General features: G+C 41.9%; 1 pseudogene; it reads left to right on the top strand.

Moving 5' to 3' along the window:
• The first annotated feature begins 227 nt into the window (after positions 1-227).
• On the top strand, positions 228-1,032 carry LOC122674444 (annotated as a pseudogene).
• Positions 1,033-14,171: the final 13,139 nt, after the last annotated feature.

Here is a 14,171-nt window from a genome sequence, read left to right as displayed (position 1 = left end):
TCCTAAAAGAGAGAATATCAAAGTGGCCAATAAATATAAATAAAAAGATCCTCAAAAAATTAGTTTTCAGAAGGTATTGGGGCCGGGGCTGGGGCAGGTGTTGGGGGGTCCAGGCAGTGGCGGGCGGTGGCCATGAGGAGTCCCGAGTCCTCTGGGCTGAGAGTTCTCCTCTCTCCCCTGCCACGGAGGCCGTGAGGGCGCCAGGACCCGAGCTGTGTAACATCGCAATGGCTGCCCAAGGAGAACCCCAAGTTCAGTTCAAACTTGTTTTGGTTGGTGATGGTGGTACTGGAAAAACTACATTCGTGAAGCATCATCTGACTGGTGAATTTGAGAAGAAGCATGTAGCTACCTTGGGTGTTGAGGTCCATCCTCTTGTGTTCCATACCAACAGAGGACCTATTAAGTTCAATGTATGGGACACAGCTGGTCAGGAGAAATTTGGTGGACTGAGAGACGGCTATCATATACAAGCTCATTGTGCCATTATAATGTTTGACGTAACATCAAGAGTTACTTACAAGAATGTGCCTAACTGGCATAGAGATCTGGTACGAGTGTGTGAGAACATCCCAATTGTGTTATGTGGCAACAAAGTGGATATTAAGGACAGAAAGGTTAAGGCAAAGTCAATTGTCTTCCACCAAAAGAAGAATCTTCAGTACTATGACATTTCTGCCAAAAGTAACCACAACTTTGAAAAGCCCTTCCTCAGGTTTGCTAGAAAACTGACTGGAGTTTGTCGCCATGCCTGCTCTTGCCCCGCCAGAGGTGGTCATGGACCCAGTCTTGGCAGCACAGTACCAGCACGATTTAGAGGTTGCTCAGACAACTGCTCTCCTGGATGAAGATGATGATCTGTGAGAAAGTGAAGCTGGGGCCCAGCATCAGAAGTCTAGTTTTATAGGCAACTGTCCTGTGATGTCAGTGGTGCAGCGTGTTTGCCACTTTATTATATAGCTAAGCAGAACATGTGCTTAATCTTTGGATGCTGAAGGAGATGGATGGGCTTTGGAGTGAATGTGGCAGTTTTAAATATCTAAAAAAAAAAATTAGTTTTCAGAGGACTACAAATTAAAACTACTCCATATCCACCAAAATAGGTAAATTTAAAAATATCAAAAGACAAGAGGGGAAGGTGTAGAGCAAATTGAACTTTTCCTGGTATTAGCTCTGGGAAAATATCTACCTTTTCCAACAAAAGCCAAACATAATCTTTCACCTACCAATTTCAATGAAAAACAACTTATTACTGATACACCCAACAACCTATATGAATCTAACAAACTTAATGTTGAGCCAGACACAAGAGTATGTGATGTATCAGCCTATTTACAGGAAGTTCAAAAAGAAACTAAAATGGTGGTAAAATCAGGATGGTGGTGTGTGTAGGGGGGAGAGCACTGTCTGGTTAGGGACAGGAGGGAATCTTCAAGGAAGACTACAATGTTTTGTATCTTGATTAGGGTAGTGGTTACATGAGTGAATCAATGTATAAAACTATATCAACTGTATCTTCACAATATGAGCACTTTATTTTCGGTAAATTACATCTCAATTTTTTAAAAAAAACACATTCTCACTTCCAATCAACTGAAATCAATATAGGGTTGAGATCTTTGCTCCTCGAACAATCAATTTTTCTGTCCTGCTGCACAGACCAAATAGAAATATTATCTTCAAAATATAAAGCATATTTTTCTTTAAAGTTTAAATGTTAATATTTAAAGTTTAAATGCTAATATTATTTTCCATAATAGTAACATTAAGTTTCCTTTTGATTGCTCATGTTGTAAAAAACTGAATCTACCTTCTGCCAAGTTATACAGAACCATCTACTCCATTTATTTATTTAATTACTTCGTCAAATATTGAGAAGTGGCAGTGTGACACTAGTCAAAGATCTAAAGCAAACACATTTCTAGGTTGAATGGAAGTTTCTGCTGCAATGTAGTTCTCCAACTAAAATGTCTAATTTGGTGGTCCCTTCATTGACTAGTGACAAGTACTTTAATTAAGAACAAAAGATCATAACTACCAGTTAACCCTTTGTATATAGTTTTCCTTAAGTTTGCAGAATATTTGCTTAGTACTAGTCAGTGAATTCCAGCTAAACAATTTAGCAATAATGTAGCAAACCAGGAATCTAGAGATATTGAACAAAGGGAAGTTTACATTAGTTTAGCAGAAATACAATCTGTACACAATATCAATTTTCATCTTGGGCATTTGTATTAATAATGATGGATCAGCCATTTGGGAGTGATTATAGCAGAAAGCTCCTTCTATTAGGAATCTGGCACCAACACTATTTAATTACAGAGCACTGGCTGAAGCTTTTAACTTCCTTCTACATACAAAGTAAAGTGTTATTTCCAAAGTTATTCCATTCTATTGCTTAGTGAAAGTTCCACAATAACTTCTTAATGTACTATATAATGACTTCCCCATAGTAGTCACTTATATAGGTGCACTTATTAGAAATTTAATCAGCTTTTCATTTTATGCATAGCTGAGTGCTTTGCTAACTATGAGGAAAAGAGAGCCATTTTGCTATATGTGGCAGTGGTGCAGTGATAAAGAATTCACCTGCCAATGCAGGAGATTCAAGAGGTGCAGGTTTGATCCTTGGGTTGGGAAGAACTCCTAGAGTAGAAAATGGCAACCCACTTCAGTATTCTTGCATGGAAAATTCCATAGACAGAGGAGACTTGTGAGCTACAGTCCATGGGGTCACAAAGAGTTGGACATGACTGAGCATGCACGCACCCCCTACTTTGAGAAAACATCGTAGCTGCTGGGTGGGGCTTCTCCTCAAACTACTAGGGCAGCTCTGGAATCCTCATTACTTCTCTTTCATGTCCCTAGGCCTAGACTTGTATTAAATCACCAAATATTAGGGAGCAAGCTAGTCAGCCTTATAGTGGTCATAGATCACTGTTATAATTTACATAACAAATGAAAATCTCTTTAATAAAATGTGGTTTTCTGTTCCCCCATTCCCAGTAAAAGAAAGAAAAAGAATACATCATGGTATGCATTAGATTTCTCCATTCTCTCTCCCCTTTTCATATATAGCACGAAAATATTTTATATTTTGATTAGCATAGAGACTGACTACATTATGCTCATTGCTTGGTGTTTGGTTATAAAACTACTCATCTAAACCAGTAATTTCTTCTCTGCTGCTGCTGCTCCTAAGTCGCTTCAGTCGTGTCTGACTCTGCAACCTCATGGACTGTAGCCTCCCAGGTTCCTCTGTCCATTGGATTCTCCAAGCAAGAATACTGGAGTGGGTTGCCATGCTCATCTCCAGGGGATATTCTCAATCTAAGGATGGAACCTACCTCTCTTATGTCTCCTGCACTGACAAGTAGGTTCTTTACCATTAGTTCCACCTGCAAAGCCCCCTAATTTCCTCTTAATCCTACACAAAAAACTGTACCCTGGAAAGTGGTGAGGGCTCTGTTACATAATTAGATTCAGCTTGTCCAAGCATAAAAGATACAAAAAACAAAACTACAAACTGTTAAATAAAATATTTTCTACTTTTGTTAAAAAACAGATATAGCTTTACAACAAATTTTTTTCATGGGGTAAAGGAACAGGAAAATTAATAGCACAATTTCAAAATTGGTTTTATTGCTTGACAAACAGCATGATGAAGACAGGCAGCCTGGAAGTGAGCAGCACAACTCCACAGGCCCCCCAGAACACCGCCCCTGTCCCTGCTGAAGGGAACAATACGAAGCAGCTGGACTGTGGGCCTCTCAGGAGAGCTTGGCCTCCAGAGCTCAAGCTTGCACCTCTCTATTCTCTAATCAAAGCACAAAACTTTCGTTTGCTTTTGAATCACTCAGTCTTTTTCTACTGGCACAGTGATACCAGGCAGGAAGCCCCCACTTGGAGATCCTAAGCACCCATTCTGTCCTAAAGTTGCAGGGGATCACTCTGCCGGGTCATCATACTCAAGGGAAGAGGCTCTTGAGCCCCAGCCTTCACAGAAACAACCTGGGGCAACAGACTCCCCTTGAGTATGCATGTGAACCTCTCTCCGACCTGAAGCTTCTCTTCCAGAACAAAACCCAAGTGTGACCAGGGATACTCAGGCCACAGCAGTGAGTCTCAATGTCAGGGGACACTTGCCTACAGGTAAAAGACCTAGATACCTTCACTTTAAGGAAAATATGACATATGACCATTATTCTGTTATTATTTGGGCCATGTATCTTAAATTGTCTGATGTCCTTTGTCTCCAAAAGAGAAGACAAAAAAGTGGTCGCTCAGGGATACAGTAAGTTCTGGCTGAGGCCTCGGGACCATCACACATATCTAAAGGCAGCTGGGGGAAAGTCGCGCCGCTCCACTGGGGTGATGACAACGTCTACACTCAACAGGAAGCACTTACAGAAAACAACCTGTGCCCCTCAGCGCCCCGCAAGAATGAGGAGCAGGGCAAAAGGCAGAAGGGGGATTTGTCAGTAGCAAAGCCCATTAATAATACCCAGAAAATAAAAATAGAACGTGAGTGAGAAAATAAAGTCTAACCTTTTTTTTTTCTTTTCCTGTTGGCTTAGTCTGGTTTCATTTGCTCACAGGAAGGCGTGTGCAGAGGCCTCGCACCCAGCCCTTCAGATCAGAGTTCTCAGAGCGCAATGGCGACCCCTGACACCTCAGTTCAAGATGGCCGCGGTGGGCGGTGCTCAGAGGTGCTGCGCCTGCGCCGCCGGGAGCCTCGGCAGCCAATAGCACGCCCGGACCAATCTGCAGGAACTCCGCCCCTCCCTGCTAACAAGGCGATCACACCAGTCAGTCCTCAAGGAAATCAACCCTGAATGTTCTCTGGAAGGACTGAAGCTGAAGCTCCAATACTTTGGCCACCTGATGCTAAGTGTCGACTCATTAGAAAAGACCCTGATGCTGGGAAAGATTGAGCGCAGGAGGAGAAGGGATGAGAGGATGAGATGGTTGGATGCCATCACCCTGCTGACAAGACCCCTGTAAAGGATCCCCGCAGCAGCCTCTTAGGGAGAGCACATATTGTAAAGCAGGGGCTTGAGTCTCCATTCCTTGATCAAAAGAGGAAGCTTTCCTTTGTCTGGAAGAAAAGAAAGAGAGGAAGAAAGGCAGGAAGGGAGAAAAAAGAAAAGAAAAAGTAATATGTTTTCTCTTTATGCCACCTGCTGCCTGCATGCTAAGTCACTTCAGTCGTGTCAGACTCTTTGCTACCCTATGGATTGTAGCCTGCCAGGCTCCTCTGTGCATGGAGTTCTAAACTGAAGTGGATTGCTGTGCCCTTCTGACCCAGGGATCGAAACCGCATCTCTTGTATCTCCTGCATTGTCAGGTGGGTTCTTTACCACTAGCGCCACCTGAGAAGCCCATGCTATCAGGTACATTCTTGGACTTTTCTGCCCACATGATGAGCTCAGATCCTACCTCCAAGACTCTTTTTAAAAACTCTTGGAAGAAGTCTGAGTCTGAGGCAAGGTTTTAATTGAGACTTTTCAGAATTTTGTGTGTTCTACAACTGAATATGATGATGGCACGTCCCCTGCCTCCAGTTCTCCCCACTCCACCATCCAGTTTTCCCCCTTGGTTCTTTCCACCCCAGTATCACTTCACACTTGAGGGGTCTCCAATGCCCACAAGGCACCCTCACAGCTAGGATCCATAGACATCTCTGCTAACAGCTGTCTCTCTAACCCTAGGGTCTAGAGAGGAAGACGTCCACTGTAAGCAGGTCAACAGGAAGAGAGACTTCAGGAAAGAGCTCCCACAGGGATGAAGAATGGGCTCAGGGATTGTAGAACAGACAATCCAGAGTCCCAGGTACCATGGTATGGTTTAGAAGGTGGAACACCATCTCTGGGTGGTCACATCCCCTTGGCCCTATGGGCTGTGACACAGAAAATGGCAGCTTCTGCATTTGCTGGAGTAGACACCCCTCTTGTCCAACTCTAAGAGTTGTGTTGATCCCAGTACTACTGGACTGGGACTTCCCTGGTGGTCCAGGGGCTATGACTGTGCCCCCAGTGCAGGGAGTCCAGATTCAGTCCCTGGTCAGGGGCCTAGATCCCACATGCTGCCACTGAATTCACAGGCTGCAACTAAAAGTTCGCATGTTCCGACTAAAACTCCCACATTCTGCATCTAAAACCATCCTACTTGAGGTAGTTTAAGAAGATCCCACATGCCACAGCAAAGATAGGAGATCCTGAGTGCTGCAACTAAGACCCGGCACAGGCCAATAAGTAAATGCATACATAAACAAGAGAATGGCTATCTTAAAAACGTACTACTGGAATGACGAAATTTAGGAGGTTCAACAGGGTATTAGGATGTAAAAATATTAACTGTGTACAAAACATCAATGTTGTAAAGAAAAGGCAGAACATTGACAAGAATACTCAGTGAATGGAAAACAATCCTATGACCGATGCTTGCAGGCCATCACGTCTGGTCCTGGACAGAACACAAAGCATGCGGGTTTTGTATTAAGGTCCTCCTACCTCTCTTCGTCCCTTCTTCCCTCTCTCAGGATGAGGAACCTGTTCAAAACCTGGTGCAGTGTTGTCCTACTCAGAATTTCCTCAAAGAGGTAACCTTACTCTTTTTTCCTTTCCTCCTCACCCCTGGAAACACCCTGGGTCTTTAAAGAATGTGATGTCAGCTCAGTGAAAGGGAAAAGGCAAGGTACTCCCTTCCACAGCGTTCTCTCAGAGGAGTTTTTATAGACAATACTCACTGGAAGAAATGAGTCTTTTGTTGGTGGAGATCTGGTATTAGAGGAAAATTTGTTGAAGAGACTGTTTGGGTCAATGCATTTTGTGCATAGCTACCTCAGTGGAAGTTAGGGATAATATCAAAATCACAATGGTGCATTTTGGAAAATATGATGAAGATAATAGGACTGTGAAGATATATTTTTTAAACTAGGAATATTAAAAGTACTATCACATTGCATAAATTATGCTGGTGATGGAGGAGAAGATGGAAAGACAGATGTATGAAAATAATGTGTACAATTTCTACTAGGAAATAAACAGAGAAAACATCATTATAATTTCTTCAGCGTGGAAAAAAACAACTAAAATCTTAGGTGTCTCCTTCCTAAGAAAAAAATAGCAAGTGTTTCTTCAGACTCTTTTCAGACATTTAAATCTTAAGGGTCTATTCCAGATTTTCATTTTTCTATTTTACAACCTAGGAATGACTTTTTAGAGATGCTATTAATGACTCCATTCTCTTTCACTAATATGAAATTATAATTATTTCATTGGAAATCACTACTATATATTATTTTATATTTTATTTCTTCCATAATTTTGTTCATATATTAGTCTCATACAGTACCTACCTTACAAGACATTATAAGATAGGAAATTACCAAGAGAGATTTAATGTAGAAATAACAATGGTATATGGTGTCCCTACCTATTCATTTGTGCTTACATAACTTTGGAGGTGCTCAAAGGGTTCCACAAATATTGAGTCATTAAAGCTTAGTACTCCTGTGAGGTGCACTTGGCTATTATCATTATAGTTTATTATTATTCAGACAAATCAAGTGTCCCCTGGAGTGCTGCTGAATGGCTCCTGCAGAAAGCGTTGGCTTTTTAATATTCAGTATCTGAGAGTTCACATTTCAGCTTTGTAAAATTAGCTCATTTTTCCTAGGATTGTCTCTTGTGAATTACTGGCCATTATCCACTTTGGATAGTGGAAAGTAGCATAGCAGAAATAGGGCTCACCCAGCTTTTAGCAAGCCTTCTAGGTGAAAGGCCATCTTGCTTCCTTCCAGAAATACTGGGTAGAGATGAAGTAGTTGAGAGATGCAAAGTAATCAGTGCATGGTTTGCTTCCCAACACCATTTCTCGTGAAGAGAGAAATAGAGCTAGTAGCACCTGGAGATAGTATCACCTGTTCTATGCAGCCCAGGCCACAGATCTGTGGTTTGCTTTTTGGGTTTTTTGTTTGTTTTTTGTCACCACATCCCTTGCCTTGATTTACTTTCTTCCTGTCTCCATACCCCTAAGAACTGAACGACATGCTCTGATTCATCTCTGTGTTCATTTCAAATGTACCTGGTGTTTGGCAGAGATGCTTTGCACTTGTCTTTGAGAGAGGAGTGCTTTCAGAGATATACGATGGTAAACCACCCTCAACCAGCCCTGATTTCTCTACAGTAATGCCTGGAGCCTGGAAGACCACAAAAGCCCTGGCTGCCCACAGCTTCCCCTGGAAATCCCCACACTTTCCCTAGAGCCCCGATTACCTGTCTGCCACTTACTGCTTAAAAGTTACCCACTTTCATCCATTCAGGAGAAGGTGTTTTTAAGAGCATGAGCTCCTCTTCTCCATTCTCTGATCATTGAATAAAAGCCTGTCTAGCTTGCATCAAACTCAGTTTTATTATTGACAATATGAACCTGAGGAGATTAGAACTCTCTGACCAAGCCAGAGGGCTTCAGTTCAGCTAGAACTCTAAGAGAGGGGCTGTCTAGTTTGGTAACAATAGGTCAGATCCCACAGGTTTGGGCTCAGTCCTGTAAGACCACCCCTACTTTAGACACCAATTGAAATCCAGGTTGTGATCTGTACTTCTGACTCATGGGCTTTAAACTGGTTCCCATGACTGCTTCCCTGAATTTAGTAATTTGCTAGAATGGCTCACGGAGCTCAGGGAAACATTTACCTATGTTTACCAGCTTATTTGGGCTTCCCAGGCTTCCCAGGTGGTGCTAGTGGTAAAGAACCCACAGGCAAATGCATGAGATGTAAGAGACGCAGGTTTGATCCCTGGGTTGGGAAGATCCCCTGGATCTTGGGAACCCACTGAGAATCCCCATGGACAGGGGATACTGGCAGGCTAGTCCATAGCGTCACAGAGTTGGACCCAACTGAAGCACGCATGCACACATACTTTCCAAAAGCACAGCTCCTTGAGGGGGCAGAGTAAGTTCTAGACCTCTGGTCTTCTAACAACCAGCCCGATACCCTAACCCAATTTCCCAAAGTGTGATATGTTTGTGAACAGTGGAACAGGACAGTGTTTCTCTATACATCGGTAGATTTAAATTCAATGACTGTATAATTTTAAAACAATACGATTTCTCCACCAAACTGTGATATCATGGAAATTATTGGTTATGAGAAGGCTAGCACAGATAGAATCTGTGGCTGAGGGTCAGTGGTGTCAATAACAAGTTAATCAGTCAATTGAAGAAAGAAACAGAAAATTTTGAGACAAATTGAAGATTATAACTCGGGTAGCATCTCAGAAAGCTCTGAGAAGCTTATACCCATTAGAAGTTAAGGCACAGTTAAATAACTTTTTGAGGCAGAGGCTGCTGCTGCTAAGTCGCTTCAGTCATGTCTGACTCTGTGTGACCCCATAGACGGCAGCCCACCAGGCTCCACCATCCCTGGGATTCTCCAGGCAAGAATACTGGAGTGGGTTGCCATTGCCTTCTCCGTTTGAGGCAGAGAGCCCTACATTAAATGTTGTATTGACAATTTACACAATCCTGATCTGAGCTAAGCATCATCTTGGCCCCTCATAAGATCAAGAAGAAATGTTATCTTTTAAGGAATTGTCTTGATGGTGTTAGGAGAATGTTGCTCATTTTGGTGGGCAGACATTTCTGCTGATGAGGAGGTTCGGTTGATGCATAATGCACATGATGCAGAGTGGGAGAGAAGAGGCCAACGGGCAGAGAAAATTTTTTTTGTGTAGTTTTCTTGTCTTGCCATAAAATATGAATTCTATTTCATAGAGGGAACGAAGACAATTGTGTAAAGTTCAAGAGACCTACTGTGTACCATTTTCACAGGCTTTGTTTAAAGTGGGGGCTATGGTGTAAAGGACAGTTAGAGGAAAAGGATGAAGAGAAGAAGGAGTGGTAACTCTAGCTTTAATTTTTGGGTTTTTTACTTGCTTATTTCCTGATTTAAAAGTATTCATTTGTATAACTCACCATTTTCCTTTTCCAATGAAGTTATACTAATGCTAAAGGTAGAGTAGGAAATGATGAAAAAGTGCACTGCTTTGAAGATGATCTCCGTCTGGCAGGTTCCTTAACTGTGAGTCCCAAGATTTCTTATTCCAGGTATTGGTGTTCACTTCTTGCAAAACCCTTACAGAAGGTCTGCGGCATAATGGGCCTGGGTGTGGGGATTCACAAGTGAATTCCCAAGGGATACTCCCAACTCAGCACGGTCTTCAGCGACCTTTCCTTCTCTTGTGTATGTTACTCACTCAGTCTTGTCCGAGAATGTAACCCATCAGGCTTATCAATCCATAGGATTCTGCAGGCAAGAATACTGGAGTGGGTTGCCATGTCCTTCTTCAGGGAATCTTCTTGACCCAGGGATTGAACCCAGGCCTCCTGCATTGCAGACAGATTCTTTACCATCTGAGCTACCAGGGAAGCCCCAAATGAAGGATCTATCCATTTCTAAAGTTCTTCCTTTCTTTATGTAGATCCAAGTTTTTGGCCCGTACCTTCTCTTTGAAGAAATCATTTGAACATTTCTTGCAAGGCAGTTCCTATCGGCAACAAATTCTCTCAGTGTGTGTTTGTTCGAGCAAGTCTTTATCTTTTGTTCATCACCTTCAAAGTTGATTTCTAATTCACGGTTACTTCATAATCTGAAAGAGCTCCTGTCATTTAGTCTGGGTTCCATGCAATAGAAAAGAGGAACTTATCCTTCAAAAACTACTCATGAATCTCATATACAGTGCTTCCACTTACATATTATTGACCTAGATTTAGTCATATGCCACATCTAGCCACGGCAGGCTGGTAAAGGCAGCATTCTTTCTACTTGTTGGCAAATGCAAGCTTGTATGCTCAGTCATGTCCGACTCTTTGCAGCTTCATGGACTGTAACCTGCCAGATTCCTCTGTCCATGGGATTTTCCAGTCAAGATTACTGGAGTGGGTTGTTATCTCCTCCTCCAGGGGATCTTCCCTACTCAGGGATCGAATCCACATCTCGTGTTTTTTTGCATTGCAGGTATATTCTTTATGGACTGAGACATTGGGGAAGCCTCACTTGTCAACAAGGGACTGACCTAAAACTCAGAGCTCTATAAAAGAGGAGAGTGGATATTCTGAGGCAACAAGATGTCTCCAACAGAGGAGAGTGACATTATTTCTGTTAGGAAATATGCCATTAGAATCATGAGTCCCAGTAGATAGATGACTAATGCATAAGGAAGCCATTCACACAAAGGGCAGCTAATTTATTAGTACTTTAGCTGCTCTGTTCTTTGAGCACACATAAATCCAAGTACTATAATCACTTCTACTGTGTCAGCACGATTCACCTACATTATGCTGTTTGTATATAATTCATAAATGACATATTTGTTTCAGCAAGCATACTTCATATAAAGGTTGGCTAAACAGTATCAAGTTAATTTCCATAATCTTGAGTTATCTAGAAAGATTTTTGCTCCATGAAATTCACTACTATGGAAAATGAAACATTAAACTGTCTTCATTTAGAAAATAGATTTTATAACAGGTATGCTTTATGTTCTATATTGCACTGAATAAAATGAAAATGTAGAACCTAAGTTTAAGAGACATATTAAATATCTCTATTGCAAAGATAATATAGATTGTCTAATTGGTACATTTTAATTTTCTCTCAAAGTAATCATTAGTGATTATAAAATTAAGTGTATATAGTTCTTCTTTTTTCTGTAATTAAATAGCATCAATTATATAATGAAAATAAGAAAGATAGTCACACAGTACGACTCAGAATTGTACCAGAGAAAGATATCTGAAGGGTTGGGAATATCCTCTAGAGAAGGGAAAGACTACCCACTCCAGTATTCTGGCCTAGAGAATTTCATGGACTGTATAGTCCATGGGGTCACAAAGAATCGGACGTGACTGAGTGACTTTCACTTCACTTCACTTCACTTCATAAATAAAGTTGAGGAGGAAGAAATTTTCCTCTACCCATCTAGGTTCTCTCGACTTAAAAAAAGTACACAATGTAGGCTTCCCTGGTGGTTCAGGGAATCCACCTGCCAATGCAGGATATGCAAGTTTGATCCCTGGTCTGGGAAGATCCCACATGCCAAGGAGCAGCTAAGCCCGTGTGCCACAGCCACTGAGCCTGCAAGCTCTGGAGTCTGTGTTCTCCAGCAGGAGAAGCCACTGCAATGAGAAGCCTGCTTACCACAACTACAGAGTATCTCCCGCTTGCTGTAACTAGAGAAAAGCCCACACAAAACACAGACCAGTACAGCCAAAAAACAAAAACAAAACCCCAACACCCCCTCCCCCAAATCAATAAAACGTAACGTGCAGGTTGTGAGTTAAGTTTTATTGGGTGCATAATGAGGACTAAAGCCTGGGAAACAGCACCTCAGATAGCTCTGAGAAACTGCTCCAAAGCAGCAAGGGGGAAGGTCAGTATATATCAGATTTTGGTGATGGGGGAATACATGCAATCAAGCATGTATTTTTCCAGAAGATTTCTGCTAGTCTCATGAAGCTTTTGCAAGTAATGACAAACAGTTCTCACCATGAAAAGGGGTTTAGCACTTTTCTATATATTGGGGCAATAAAAGAATTAGACTCATAAATTAGCTCCTGAAAAAAAAAATCTAACTATCTAAAGACCTGTTGTCAGTCCCCACCGCACCCCTTTCCCAAGCAGAGTGCCTCATTTCTGCTCTCCACTCTGAACTCCTTTCAGGGGTTGTGGAAAGTCAGCAGCTGCAGCAGCACATGATTTAATCATTGTGGAGGTAAATGGCAAGTGCCCGTGAGTGAGTGAGTGAAGTCGCTCAGTTGTGTCCGACTCTTTGTGACCCCATGGACAGTAGCCCACCAGAGCGGCTCCTCCACCCATGGAATTTTCTAGGCAAGAGTACTGGAGTGGGTTGCCATTTCCTTCTCCAGGCAAGTGCCCATGGCAAGTGCCAATTTATACTTAACAGTTCTTCTGGCTGGTCTAAGAAATTAAACTGACATGAGACAGATTAACAGGAGAAAATCAAACAAAATTTAGTAACATGTATACACAGGGGAGATGTAGAAAACTGAGTAACTCTGCAAAATGGCCACAGTCTTCACCTTAAATGCCATCCTCAATGAAAGACAAAAAATGAAGCTGAGTGTAGAGAGAATCAGCTATGGAAGGTTACCAGGAAAAGTATAGTAAACAGGTTAAGTTGGTTTTTTTTTTCCGATTTAAGTCATTGCCTTCTTCTGGGACAAAAGTTTCTAGAAGTTTCATCATCTTCTTTCAGGCACATAGAGGGAGACCCTCTTAAAAATGGAAATTTCTCTTAAAAATGTAAATCAATGTTTTTTAAAAAGGGTAATTCATGTTTAGTTTTCAGAGCCCCTCTTTTGTCTGCTGTTTCTCAGAAAATAACTAGTTTAAAACAATATGCTAAAGAGACCTATCTTAGGGTGGTAAAGTTCTGCTCCGCTCCAGTGTTGGTCCTTTATTGGACTGGAACCTGGTGGTCCGGGGTCGACGATAAGAAAGTGAAAGAAGGAAAGAGGCTAATATTCCCTGGGTTACGCAGCCGGCTTTTGTGCTCCAGGGAATCAGCCAGAAAGAGAGAGATAGAGAGAGAGAGAGAGAGAGAGAGACAGAGAGATAGACAGAGAAAGAAAGAAAGACACGGGGACCCAAGCTCTGATGGAGCAAAGGTGTTTTAATCAACATGGTGTGGGCATATATACTGTCTTACAAGGTAGTTATTCTCAGCAAAGATAAAGATTAAAATTTCAGACTTACAAAACACAAGGCGATCCCTGTTAAAGAGAGAAGAGGGTACTTATCACCATAATGAGAAACTAACAAAGGAAATGCCTGGATTCCTCAGCCCCGGAAAGGCAAAGGCGTGCCTCTCCTCTTAATTCCTGAATATTCAGGAATTAATAAGGGCCAAAGGTTTCCAGACAGATCCAAAATAGCACACAGGAAGCCTCCTGTTACATGCTTCCTGACACTCCAGGATCTAGAGCAGGTCTTCACTGCCTTAGGATTCTAGACTCCTAAGAGACTGCTAGAAACAGAACAACAACCTGTTTAGGACTTGAACATAAAGTGAGAAGTAAACTTTCATTTTATTGAAAAATTACTGATTTATTGGGATTATTTGACATAGCAGTTAGCTTACCAT

This window comes from Cervus elaphus, chromosome 18, assembly GCF_910594005.1.
Source record: "Cervus elaphus chromosome 18, mCerEla1.1, whole genome shotgun sequence".
Classification (NCBI taxonomy): domain Eukaryota; kingdom Metazoa; phylum Chordata; class Mammalia; order Artiodactyla; family Cervidae; genus Cervus; species Cervus elaphus.
This window is presented reverse-complemented; position numbering and strand designations above follow the sequence as displayed.